The 14,559-nt window shown below is 38.0% G+C and overlaps 1 protein-coding gene across 1 annotated transcript in view; it reads left to right on the forward strand.

The window, feature by feature from the left end:
* The window catches only part of SLC44A5 (solute carrier family 44 member 5), a 408,769-nt gene that overhangs the window by 713 nt on the left and 393,497 nt on the right, over nucleotides 1-14,559 (forward strand). The window lies entirely within an intron of this gene.

Here is a 14,559-nt window from a genome sequence, read left to right on the forward strand (position 1 = left end):
TCTCTCTCTCTCTCTCTCTCTCTCTCTCTCTCTCTCTCTCTCTCTCTCTCTCTCGTGTGTGTGTGTGTGTGTGTGTGTGTGTGTGCGTGTGTGACAGAGAGAAAGAGAGTTTTTCATGGTCTCTTCTATTCTCTTCTTCCAATCCCCCCTCCCTCCGCCCCTTCGTCCCTAGGGTGACAAGTTCTGCATCCATTTCCCCAACCTCCATCCTCAGGAGGAGATTGGAGCTGGCTGCCTCTCCTTTTCCCCACGATCAAGGGGACTTGTTACCGGCCGAGTCCCTGCAGGCGACTTCATGCTCCCCAACCACTCGGGCTAAGCCGTCTCCCTGTTGCTCCTTTGGAACCCGAGCTTCCAAAGTTGGAAAGTTCGCGGGGAGAAGCGATGGTGGGGAGGACAAGGAAGAGCTTGTCCCTGGGGTGACTTGAGGCATTGCGGCGTGGTCCGGGGCGTGACTTGGGAGGGAGCCTCCTGGGCGGCGTCCTGCCCGGGGTCCGCAGGACTCGAAGAGCGCGCGCGGTGAGCAGGTGCAAGCCGCCCCCTCCCGCAGCGCCGACTAGCAGAGGTCGCGGCTCACAGGCTCCCTCCCTCTCGCTGGGGGACTCGCGGAGCCGGAGAGGTTGTCTGCAGCACTGCAGAGAAGTGGAAGTCAGCTGCACAGTGAGGAAGGCTAAGCACGGGGGAGCTGGACCTGACGGTGTTGGAGAGGAAGGGGCGTCGTTCGAAGTTGGATTTCAATACAATGGGTCCAATGACCCGGAAGGCGGCGACTTACAACGGCTTTGGGGTTATATAAAAAGGACAGGAACTCAGATGAGACCTGAGGGGTGAAGGTTATCACTGAATACATTGGCCTGGACTACAGCAGCGCTCTAGGTTTGGGTGTGCTTCTTGCCTTTCCTTCCAAGTCTGGCTTGTGGGAGCTTAGCTCCACTCTAGAGGTCACGAGGGGGACACAACTTTATCTTGGAGCGTCAGCTTGCTTTTTAATTGCTCAGGAGTACTCAAAGCACTTATTGGAAAGCGTTTAAAATCATGATCTTTAATTCTTAAGAAGATATTATTGTGAAAATACCCGGAATTCTTTCGGTTGAAATGATAACCTATGTATGACAATTTTAGTGCAATGTCTTTTCTTAAAATATTATAGCTCCGGTAAAATTAGAGGAGCTTTAAGCCTCTGATTTTCCACCCAATGAATTAGTGCATGGGTATAGAGATACACGAGTAAGAAAGAAGAGAGAATATATTCACCTACAAACAGTTTCCTCTCTTTATCATAGTATCAAAGAATTAGTCTAAACCCAGATTGACAAGTCATATAAGCTACTCTTTTGGTTCGCTCCTTTTTTATGGAGCCATATGGCATGATGAGTGAAACAGAAGGATTGGTTTTCAGCACTGCTGATGTGGCTATCCATTGGCAGGAATACATTTCATTCCCTCCCCAAACCTTGCAGATTGTAAATGGTCCATGAAGAGTGGAAAAAAATTTTACAGTTTTACAGTACATGGTAGCTGGAGAAAATCTTACCCTTGAAATTAATAATCTTGGCAGAAACACAAAATGATACAGAGGAGATCAGATTAATGAAACGAACTTGTATAAGAGATATGACGAAAAAGACACCTCCCCTTTACTTCCCCCTCTCCTCAAAACACCAAAAAGTTTTTATTTTGTAGGCCAGTATGGAATTGTTTGTATTTTCTTGAATAAGTTTAATTTGATAGTGAAACGATTGAAGAATAGCAGTTAATGTTAAGTGTTAACAGTTTCTCTGGAAGGATTAATAATCAAGCTTTCCTAGGACATATGGTCTCAAGAAATTTTATGTAGTAATTTAAAAATAAGCTTTTCTCCTGCTACATATTTTTCTTAAAGGAAAAGTTATGTTATTTAGTTCCTATCAACTTGTGTTGAGCTGTTTTTGTTTTTTTTAAAACAAGTTCATTTAGTATTTCACAGAAAGAAAGGCACCTTTAAAAACAAATCCTTGGAGTTTCACTTTAGTGAAGCACGATGAATTGTGATACTTGATAGATGACAGAAGCAAACCCAGAAAGTTGTAATCTATTGACTTGCCTCAATTTTGTCTTTTAAGGGGAGAGCTCTACAAAAGCATCTGACCGCAGGTTTGCTGAACTGCTCTCAGATGTCTGCTTCTAAGCTACAACCAACTAAACTGGGACTGCCTGGTAGAAAAAATTTCCAGGCTTTATTGGCAGGTGCAGGCTACTGGGGTGAACTTTGCTGGATAAAACACTATAGGTCTAACAATATTCCATGCTGTGTTGGTTATTCTCTTACAAGAGCTGCTTCTCTCCTTAGCTACACTGCATGCAGGGAGAGATCATTCGTTGGATCTCATGACAGGCAAGTTGCTTATTGGCTTCTGAAGTCCTGGCAAGAAAGACTACATATCCATAAACCTAGAAATTGGCCAAAGAGAAATGCAGTTTCTTAACATTGACAGAAGAGTAAGATCTGTTGGCAGGATTCCTCAAGGGACATTAGCGTTCATTTGTGACATCTCATCAAAAGGACAGTTTTTCAGAAAGGCAAATGGAATCTTTGACAATCCAATATTGATAATATTTTTAATGAAAAAATGCTGTAGTTCATGATTAATAAAAGTCTTATAAATAAGCTGGTTACATTGGGTATAGTGATATTACCACCCCTGCCCCTGGCTTTTCCAATATTAGTACAACAAAGACTTCTTACACAATTACTTAAGTATAAAGGTTGTGTTTGGATTAATCTATTCATTTAGCACATATTTATTGAGCACTGAATGTTTACCAGGTTATGTGTAAAACACTAGGGATACAGTGATGAACGTGATAGACAATGAAATAGGAGGAGGCCTGGAAGAGGCAAGGTGGCAAATACATGAACCACAAAATTTCGCATAATAATTCATAGCAGGAAGAAATAAAACAAGGTGATGTGCTAGCAAGTGATTTTGAGGTTACTTTAGATTGTCTGGAAAGGTGACACTTGTGTTAGGAAACAAGTGATGAAGAGTCATTTGCATGCCAAGAACTGGAACGTAGCACTGCAGGCCTTAGGTAGAAATGAGGCATGTTCACACACAAAAGGAAATGGTGTAATATATAAGGAAGAGACAGGTAGGGAGAAGCCAGGCCCTTTTGGTCATAAAAAGGAGTATAGAGTTCAAGTGCAATGGGAAGCCATTGGATCTTCAGTTGCTATTTGGGGTTACATTCCTATCCTGGAAGATTATTTCAGGGAGAAGAGCATCCCTACATCAATTGCCTAGGTCAACTAAGGTGACCCAATAGACTTCACTTTTCTAAAAGATCCAGTTATACTCATGTTATTTTCTCTTGCTATTTACCAGAATACCTATGCAATTTCAGGCTGAGATGTTGATAGCATCTCTAGGAATCCCTGCTTAGAAAACAATTCTAGAGAGAATGAGGATTACTTTAACATTTAGTACAAGATGATAAGATTAGTTGCTTCCCTGGCAGGTCTTTCAATGCAAGTAAGTCTTAGGAAAAACATATTGTAGTGGTAGAGGGGGGAGTCTCAGGGGTCCAGAACATGACTGTGCAGTAGGCGGAATGTGGAAGGCAGCATGAGGGGCTCCTAGGTAACAGAAAGGGGTCCATGGAAAGAGGAGAAGAGTGATGTTGGGAAGGGGACGTGAGAAAGCCTCTAAAACAGCATCAGCCAATTCATAATTTTGCCAAGTGGAAGCCTGATATGAGAGTATTCCAGGAGAAACATTCTCATTCAAACACAGAAAAAGTTTAAATCAGGGTAGCTTTACTCTTTTGGTTGATCTTTTAATACTGAAGCATTTGTAACAATATAAGCATACAGATGTTTACAAAGTCTCTTTGATTTTACTTAACCATTATTAGGTTGTTCTTATGGATTACAGACCTCACAAATGAAAATAGCATGAAAATATTAATGATAACTGCTGTTTGTTAGAGGTAGCTGCTTGATCTAGTTGAGGAAATTATGTTCTTGTGTCTCATTTTGCTGTAGAGATGTTGGCAAGAGGGATAGGGGATGTATTGGATGATTTTATTTCCCCTGAGCATTTGTGATGAGAAAGTGCCATGATATTCAGGGAAGACACAAATAATAATAGATTATTTTAAGGATAACCATGGCCTACTTCCTCTAAACTTTCTACTTCTTTGCCAAGGATTAACAATCAAAAATATACTAAGGATTTCTGTAGCTCCAGGACTTTGTTCAGTCTCCTTGCCCTCTTTATACTCCAAGTGACTCCTTTGAGGCTAGCAAGGCTGGTAGGACCTCAGGAATTATCTAAGAATGGAGTATGGCCCTTAGCGATACTGTAACACAATGTGTTTATGACATCAGCTTTTTTTCCCCACAGTAGTGAATCATAGCATGTTAGAGTTAGAAGGCTCAGTGTTGATGGAGTTACTGAAGGAATGATAAAGTAAGAGGTGAGTGATACTCCCAAATGCAAGTAGTCTATGTCTATAGGAAATTTGGTCAAGCTTATTATTCATGAATACATATTCTATATAACTTAAGAAATATACACACACACATATAGTGAAGTCTGAATATAAATTAGGAACTGAGCTCTTCCTCTCTCTCTATGTGTGTATATAGTCACATACATATACATATATACTCATAGATATCCTGGGTAATTATTCAGAGAGAGTAGTATTTCTACATTAGCTCCCTAGGCGAAAATAAATAAATAAAAAAAATCCAATAGACTTTACTTTTCTAAAAAGTCCAGTTATACTTATGTATCTTCTCTTACTATTCATCAAAATACCGACAATATTTTTTGTGCATATGTAGATACATATGGAGAGAAAGAGCTGAGTTCCTAATTTATATTCAGACTTCACTATATATACATATGTGTTTGTGTATATGTGTGTATTTCTTGACTTGTGTAGAAGTCTTGAATCTTAGCCCTGTGTGGGAAGAACTGAGGCCTCCGGCTAACAGCAACAACTTGCTAGTTACGTGAGTGATCTATCTTGGGAACAGAACCTGCAACCAGGTCAAGCCTTCAGATGTCTTTAGCCTCAGTCAGCATCTGACTAAATACATGATTAGCCCTGACCCAGAGCTGTCCAATCAAGCTGCGTCTGGATTTCTGAATCACAGAAACTATGAGAGATAATAAATGCTTACTCTTGTCTTAAGCCACTGAATTTTGAGGGTATATGTTACATAACATTAGGTAATGAATATACCTGTGGTTCATTATTTTTGCACCTCTATCTTGAAATGTAATCTTTATTACTAGTCCCAGTGCTGGTCTCCAATCTTAGCCCTCTTTCCTAATTTAGTGAATCGGGCTGAAACCTGAGTTCTCTTTTCTTGTTTCCCTTGAGTTTCTTCTAGCAGCTTGCTTTCTTCTCTGATTTTTTGAGTAATCATTCCTGGCTCCTCTGGTTCACTTAGTTTAGAAGGTACCTTCCAAATTGAAGCACTAGTGAGCTAAAAATCGGAGTGACAAAGAGAATACAAAAGTCCTAAAATCTCCCAACAGCACATGATTTCACAGTCTTCCAAACTAAGAAGACAGAAAGTCACTTAAAATCTGTAATCTTTTATTCTCTCCATTAAAAATAATCATGGAGGTAATGTATATATTAAACAGCTTAATTTAGCCATTCCACAATGTGTATATATATCAAAACATCAGGTTGTACACCATAAATATATATAAATTTTACTTGACAATTAAAAAAGAAAAAAACCCCAAAGAAACAAAACCCTGAAATATTCCAATAAAAACCTTTCCTGCTGTATTTATCTATTCCTCCTTACCAAAGAATCCATTGTTCCTCCCAGCCCGCTAGTCCTTTGATATATAAATAGGAGACTGAGAAAGCGGATTAAAAAAAAGGTTGCCATCTCTTCTCCTTGAGAGTAGGATATTAGTCTATTTTATTCATTTATGCAGTTCTCTATTCATTCAATAAGTGTTAATCAGTCACTTACTATATACTGGACATTATTTTAAGCATGCTTGGGACAAACCGGGGAACAAAATGAATCCTTCATGAGGTTTACACTGTAGATAAGGAAGACAAACAATGAATAATAAGCATAAATACATTGTTGATGTTAAAAATTGAAAAGTGCCATGACAGAAAGAAAAGAAAATGAGCATAGAAAGAAAGATTTGGATTGCTAAGGATGGGATGATGGAGGGCCAGCTCTAAGTATTAATAGACTGGCCAGGGTGGAACGAATTGAAGAGGTAATATTGAAGGAGGTGAAGCAGTGGAAGGGGAGGAGACTTCCAGAAAGAAGGAAAAGCCAGGGCAAAGACCCTAAGGTGAGAATATACCTGGTATGTTTGATTAACAGAAAGAAGACCAAAGGGAATTAGTAAAGAGGATAGAAAAAGAAAAGAAAGTCAGAAAGATGAGGGAAAACCAAATTATATTAGGCTCTTTAGACCATTTAAAGGACGTTGGTTTTTACTCTGAGGAAATGTGGCACCAGTTCAGATTTTGAACAGGGGAAAAATACAATCTGACATATTTTAAATGAATTGCTATGGCAACTGTGTTGAGAATATCAAGCCAATATGTAGGGGTAATAAGAAAAGCTGGAAGACTGATATGGAATCTTTTGTAATAATTCAGTAAAATTTTTCTTCTTTTGGTGGCTGAATAATATTCCACTGTGTATACACACACACAAACACACACACACACACACACATACACACACACACACAAACACTTACATTTTGTTTGTTCATCTGTGGATAGACACTTAGGTTGATTCCATGTCTTGTCCATTGTAAACCATGCGGCAATGAACATCTCTTCAAGATACTGATTTCACTTCCTTTGAATATGTACCCAGAAGTAGGATTGTTATATCATATGGTGGTTCTATTTTTAATTTTTTGAGAAATCTCCATACTGTTTTCCATAACTGTATCAATTTACATTCCCACTAACAGTGGGAATGTAAACAGTGGGTTCTCTTTTCTTTAAACTTTCCTTAATACTTATCTCTTGTCATTTTGATACTTATCTCTTGTCAATTAGATATCACCTCACACCTAACAGATGTGAGGTGATATCTAATTGTGGTTTTGATTCCCATTTCTCTGATGATTACTGATGCTCATACCTGCTGTCTGTTTTCTTTGGAAAAATATCTTTTCAGTTCCTTTGCCTGTTTTTAAATGGGGTTATTTGCTTTTTTTCTGTTATTGACTTGCAACAACATGGGTAAGAGTGGAGGACTTTATACTAAGTGAAATCAACCAGGCACAAAATGGCAAATACTATATGATCTCACTTATATGTGGCATCTAAAAATGTTGAACTCATAGAAGCAGAGAGTATAATGGTGGTTGCTAAAGGCTGGGGGACTGGGAGAAGTGAGGAGATACTAGTCAAATGGTACAAAGTTTCAGTTATAAGTTCTGGGGACTTAATATACAGCACAGATGGTGATAGATACTGTAATAGTTTGTTTTCATGCTGGTAATAAAGATATACCCAAGACTGGGTAATTTATAAAGGAAAGATATTTAATTGACTTACAGTTCCACAGGGTTGGGGAGGCCTCACAATCATGGCAGAAGGTGAATGAGGAACAAAGTCACGTCTTACATGGCAGCAGGCAAGAGAGCTTGTGCAGGGAAACTCCCCTTTATAAAACCGTCAGATCTCATGAGACTTATTCACTATTACTAGAACAGCATGGGAAAGACCCACCATCATGATTTGATTACCTCCCACTGGGTCCCTCCCATGATGTGGGAATTATGCGAGTTACAATTCAAGATGAGATTTGGGTGAGAACACCACCCAAACTATGTCAGATGTGTTACTTAATTTGGTTGTAAGAATTATTCATTATACAACATGTACATATACTAAATCATCATGTTGTACACTTTGAATATATACAGCCTTTGTCAATTAATATTTTAAAATAAAAAAATGCTTATAAAACTAATTCAGAGATGATAGTGTCATCTATCAGGGTAGGCACAGTGGAGAACATGAGAAATGAAAGGATATTGAATAAATTTTGAAGGTAAAACTTATATGTTTTTTTTCTACTATCCCTGTTTGCAGATGTGATTCTCAAGGTTTTTTAAACTAACAGGATGTGTCACGTGAGAGAAAGAAAGGAGTGATGGATTAATCCACAGTTTTTGATCTGAACAACTAAGGGAAGGTGGAGTTGCCATCAACTGATATTGGAAGATTGTAGAAGGGGCAAGTGTATGGGGAAGGATCAGAAGTTTAGTTTTGGACACATTTGGGTTTGAAATATTTATTTGATATGCAAGTGAAGATGACAAGTAGGAAGTTGGATATGTGAGTCTGGAGTCTTGGAGAGAGGTTTCAAGTGGTCATATGAATTTGGAAGTCATCAGAACATAGGTGGTATTTAAGATTATAAACTGGATGACTCACTGGGAATTGAATATAGATTGGGAGAAATGATCTGAGCCCAGGTTTACTCCATTATTAAGAAGTGGCTAAGAAGGGGAGGAATCAGTAAAGGAGATTGAGAAAGAGCAGCTAGTGACTGGAGTGGGGGTCCTGGAACCAAGGAGAAAGTATATCAAGGAAGAGAATAATAATCAACAATGTCAAATGCTGCCCATATGTAAGATCAGGGTTGAGCAATGGCCATTGTATTTATTAATATGAAGGTCATTGAGGACCTTGACAAAGACAGTCTAGGTGAAGTGGTGGCAATGATGCTTTGAATGAAATGAGTTAAGAGAGAATGGAGAGGAGGACAATTAGAGGCAGCATAGTCAAGTGTTTTGAATGGTTTTGCTGTAAAAGGAAACAAATGATGGTATGGCTGGGGATGGGAGTTGTGGAGTTGAAAAAAGATTTACTTTTTTGAGGTAGAAGAATGATAGTGGGTTTTATTTATTGTTGTTTGTTACTATTTGCTTTTTGAAGTGTTGTTTGTTTTTCGGTTTATTTTTTGAGACAGAGTCTTGCTCTGTCGCCCAGACTGGAGTGCAGTGGCTCAATCTCGGCTCACTGCAACCTCTGCCTCCTGGATTCAAGCAATTATCCTGCCTCAGCCTCCCGAGTATAAATAGCTGGGATTACAGGCATGTGCCACCATGCCCAGCTATTTTTTTTCTTTTTTTTTTTTTTTGGTATTTTTAGTAGAGACGGGGTTTCACCATGTTGGCCAGGCTAGTCTCAAACTCCTGACCTCATGATCCACCTGCCTTGGCCTCCCAAAGTGTAGAGATAACAGGCGTGAGCCACTGATTGGCCTTGAGGTGCTTTTTAACTGCTCTTTTACTATTTTAAATTTTGGCTGTGTTTTATGACAGTTTCCTATGAAGGTAAGATTGATTAATATAGAATGGTCTTAAGTTGCTTAGTTCTAAGGATGTCTCTCTTTTATCTTCTTTTATGTCTTAAATGTATTATTTTTAAGAAATATTAAATGAGATGTACAATTGGACTTTCTGACAAAACAATAAAATATGCCATAGGAGGAAAAAGTTTCCAGGAGAGAAGAGTTTGCCAGTCATTTTGTTGCAGGCTGCCACAGTCTATTTCCTCACCTGGAAAGCTCTTAAAGAACTAAAGAAAAACTTAAAAAATTTGTGCAGGGACTAGCCTAATGCTTCTCAATCAGAGGCAATTTTACAGTGTTTGGAGACATTGCGATTGTCATGACTGGAGTGGTGCTAGGGGCATCCAGTGGGTAGAGACCAGGGATGCTGCTAACATTCTATACCCCCTCACAACAAAAGATTACCTAGTTCAACTTGTCAATATTGTCAAGATTGAGAAACTATGGGCTAGCCCCATCATCTTCCCATTCTTTCAAAGAGAAGCTAGGAAGCTGCTTCTGAAAAAGGGATCCAGAAGGAGCAGCTTTTCCTATCCCATTGTTCTATGTTTAGATGAGACACAGCTTTTTAATAAATGATTAGGGTTCAGAATAAAGACATTTCTTGCTTTCTCTTTACCCTCCTCTGTGGATTCCTATGGTATAACTGAGTTTTATAACCTTTGGTAGTTTCCCATTAGGGCCCAGGACATTAGAGGAACATTAAAGTCATGGTGAAAAATTCCTCATTCAATTGAGAAACAGCAATTTCACATTGGTGACTTCTATTTCGCATCTGTCTGACAACTTAGTAAAGGGAAGGATGAAGAATAGGGTGATTTGTTAAGCTCTGACTCCACAAATCACTGTAGCTTTTTAATGTGAAAGGAGGGGCGGCTTCTTAGGCATCTTTTTTGTAGCTTTTTTCGGCCATTAGAATTTTGGAGGAGAGCTGCATTCTTTATTTTTTATTTTACTTTATTTTATTTTTCCTCCACCTCCTCATTCCTAATAACACTACTTTCAAGATGTGCTTTATCTTTTAAGAAAGGCTCTGAAGAAACTCAGAACTGGTCCTAAGTGCTTGTTGAGTGAAAATTTTTTTGTAGAATCAAAAATTAAAAATCTAGTTTTAAAAGAAGCAATTTTAAATTCATGCTTCTAAAAAACTTACAAGGCAGGTTTTTAATGTAAGTTTTCATTGGATAGTGTCTCAGTGTTCAAATTCAAAGACAAAAATAAGGCTTTCAAACTGACATTTTAGGAAGCATTCCCCTTGGGAACTGGAACAAGACAAGGATACCCACTCTTCCCTCTCTTATTGAACACAGTACTGGAGCAGAGCAATCAGGCAAGAGAAAGAAAGAAAAGGCATCCAGATAGGAAAGGAAGAAGTCAAACTATCTCTTTTCATGGACAGTAATTCTGTACCTAGAAATCCCTAAAGACTGCCAAAGACTTTTGGAACTGAAGAGTCACTTTAGTAAAGTGTCAGGATACAAAAATCAATGTAAAAAATCAGTAGCATTTTTTTTACAGCAATAATGTTCAAACTAAGAGCCAAATGAACACAATCCAATTTATAACACATGCACACACACACTCATATATACACATACCCCCCCCTTGATTTCACCTCTAACCAAGGAGGTGAAAGGTCTCTACAAAAAAAACCCTGCAAAATGCTGCTGAAATAAATCATAGATGACACAAACAAATGGAAAAACATTCCATGCTCATGGATCAGAAGAATATTAAAATGGCCATACTGCCCAAAGTGATTTACAGATTCAATGCTATTTCTATTAAGCTACCAATGGCATTTTTTACAGAATTGGAAAAAACTATTCTAAAATTCATATGGCACTAATGAAGAGCCCAAATAGCCAAAGTAATCCCAAGCAAAAAGAACAAAGCCAGAAGCATCACATTACCTGACTTCAAACTATATTGTAAGGCTACAGTAAGCAAAACAGCATGGTACTAGTACAAAAACAGACACATAGACCAATGGAACAGAAGATAGAACCCAGAAATAAAGCTACACTCCAGTAGCCAGCTGATTTTCAACAAAGTAAACCAAAATCAGCAATGGGGAAAGGACACTCTACACAATAAATGGTGCTGGAATAACTGACTATCCATATGCAGAAGAATGAAACTGAACCTCTACCTTGTATGTATAGAAAAATAAACTCAAGATGGATTAGAGATTTAAATGTAAGACTTCAAAGTATAAGACTCTTAGAAGAAAACCTAGGAGACACCCTTCTGGACATCGACTTTGGAAAATAACTGATGACTAAGTCCTCAAAGCAAGGGCAACAAAATTGCAAATGAGACCTAATTAAACTAAGTAGCTTTTGCATAACAAAAGAAACTATCAACAGAGAAAACAGACAACTTATAGACTAGCAGAAAATATTCACGAACTATGCATCTGTCAGAGGTCTAATATCTAGTATCTCTAAGGAACTTAAACAATTGAATAGGTAAACACCAATAACCCCATTAAAAAATGGGCAAAAGAAAGACACGTCTGGACATTTCTCAAAAGAAGACATACAAATGGCCAGAAAATACGAAAAAAGTGCTCCCTACCACTAAGTACCAGAGAAAGGCAAATAAAAAATCACAATGAGATAACCATCTCACACAAGTCAGAATGGTGGTTATTAAAAATTAAAAATATGGCCGGGCGCGGTGGCTCAAGCCTGTAATCCCAGCACTGTGGGAGGCCGAGGCGGGTGGATCACGAGGTCAAGAGATCGAGACCATCCTGGCCAACATGGTGAAACCCCGTCTCTACTAAAAATACAAAAAATTAGCTGGGCATGGTGGCGCGTGCCTGTAATCTCAACTACTCAGGAGGCTGAGACAGGAGAATTGCCTGAACCCAGAAGGCGGAGGTTGCGGTGAGCCGAGATCGCGCCATTGCACTCCAGCCTGGGTAACAAGAGCGAAACTCCGTCTCAAAAAAAAAAAAAAAAATTAAAAATATGTTGGTGAACCTGCAGAGAAAAGAGAATGCTTATTCACTGCTGGAAATGTAAATTAGTTCAGCCACTGTGGAAAGCCATTTGGAGGTCTCTCAAAGAACTTAAAACAGAACGATGATTTGACTTGGCAATCCCACTACTGGGCATATATCCACCCAAAACATATAATTCTACCAAAAAGACACATACACACGCATGTTAATTGCAGCACTGTTCACAATAGCAAAGACATGGAATCAACCTAGGTGACCATCAATGGTGAATTGGATAAAGAAAATATGGTACAAATACACTATAGAATACTATACAGCTACAAAAAGAACAAAATCATTTCATTTGCAGCATCATAGATGCAGCTGGAAGCCATTATCCTAATCAAAGTAATACAGTATCAGAAAATCAGATACCACATGTTCTCACAGGTGGGAGCTAAACAATAGGTACTTATAGACATAAAGATGGCTACAATTCATACTGAGACAACTAGAGTAGGGAGGACAGAAGGAGGGAAAGGGTTGAAAAATAAACTTTTGGGTACTATGCTTAGCACCTGGGGGATGGGATCAATTGTATTCCAAACCTTATCATCACACAATATGCCCAGGTAACAATATATACATGTACCCCCTGAATGTAAAATAAATGTTGAAAAAACTCCCAAACCAAAATTAAATATAAATAAACACATTTACATTTTATTAAAATGTATTATTACTCTATCTTTGCCTTACAAAAAACTCAAAACTTATTTTAAGCTTAGCCTATGATTATATCCATTTTTTACATACAAGTTTAAAAATATCAACGGTCATAAAATTAAATGGTAAAAGTTACTTACTGGACATATATGCTTCACAAACATAGTATTAACAGCACCTTTCACTTTGAAATACTTTTTACAAAGTGAAAAACGCTTTTTCTCTTATTTATCTCAGCCTCTTATTCACACTTGTTTGGCCGCACAAGAATGTCATCACATTCTTTACCCATGGCAATGACACTGATTCTGCCGATTTAACACCTTTGCTTAAGTGAAAGAGTATTGGTGACTAAAGGAGGACCATTATGTTCTTTAAAAAATGTTTGATCATAAATAGATATGTCCAGGGATATCGTAACTGTATGAGGTATGATAGCTTTGAAATTATATAGAACAGCTTTGGAATCCACCTGTCCACAATCCTTAACCACTCAGAAAATCTTACATTAATACTTATTATTTTTTGAACTTTCTGAAAACTGCATTGAATAATTATCACACTTCCCACACACCAACTTGTATTTAATAATTTATAGAAACATTACTATGACAAAAGAAGGACATAGCCTTCACTTGACTAATTCTAAGATCAAGGCTCCTTATGTTTTGACTTCTGTAAACTCTCACTACCTGAATTATACCTTAGGTATAATGAAGAGTAGGCAAATAGTAAATTACAAATAAGTTGACAGAGGTCAAAAGAGGTATTTAACCTATTTAACCAGTTTGGAAAAACAACCCAGTGTCAAATTTGTAACAGGAGTAAATGGTAGAAGAATATACTAATTAGAAATAATCATTTGCTAAAGCAAATCTTCGAGGAAGTCTAATGAGTAGTTTTTTAGTCATTTGCTTAAAGGACTGGAATAACTTTTGAATACTCATGAGTTCAGACTTCCTTCAGTTGGCCCTATTTAATGAGGTTTTATGCTGCATCTTGTGTTTCTGAAAATTGAGTTTTTGTTTGTATTGAGGCTGAGAATTTTGAGAACTGTCATTGTCAGACCAGTGTCTCAGGAATCATCAGGAGAACAACTTGGGGTGGGAAGGTGGTAAGATGATGTCCTTGAGTGATCTTTATGGAGGGATATTTATGAGAGATTTTCTAAATAAAGATGCAAACTTTTCATTGCTTTAGATATGCTAAAACTTTTTCTTTGAATCAGCCAGACCTTGAGATAGCTCTTTATCCAGCTTGTGTTATTTTGGTCCCTGTAGAAGTGCTTATGCTGATTTGGGCTTAGCTGTTATAATATTGGCTAGCATTGAGAAACTTGACATTGTATTAAGTTGAAGGATGTTATTTCTTGTGCTGATTACTGTTTTAATAATCTGTGTCATGAAGGAGATCTAATGGATAAATTTCTCTGAAATGTCACTAGCCAACAATGAACAACACGACTCATGGAACTCATTGTGTTTTCCACCATGGGTAGACAAGAAGTCTCAGAACT

The sequence above is a fragment of the Sapajus apella genome, unplaced genomic scaffold (genome assembly GCF_009761245.1).
Source record: "Sapajus apella isolate SASKATOON/1434 unplaced genomic scaffold, GSC_monkey_1.0 scaffold36, whole genome shotgun sequence".
In the NCBI taxonomy this organism is placed as follows: domain Eukaryota; kingdom Metazoa; phylum Chordata; class Mammalia; order Primates; family Cebidae; genus Sapajus; species Sapajus apella.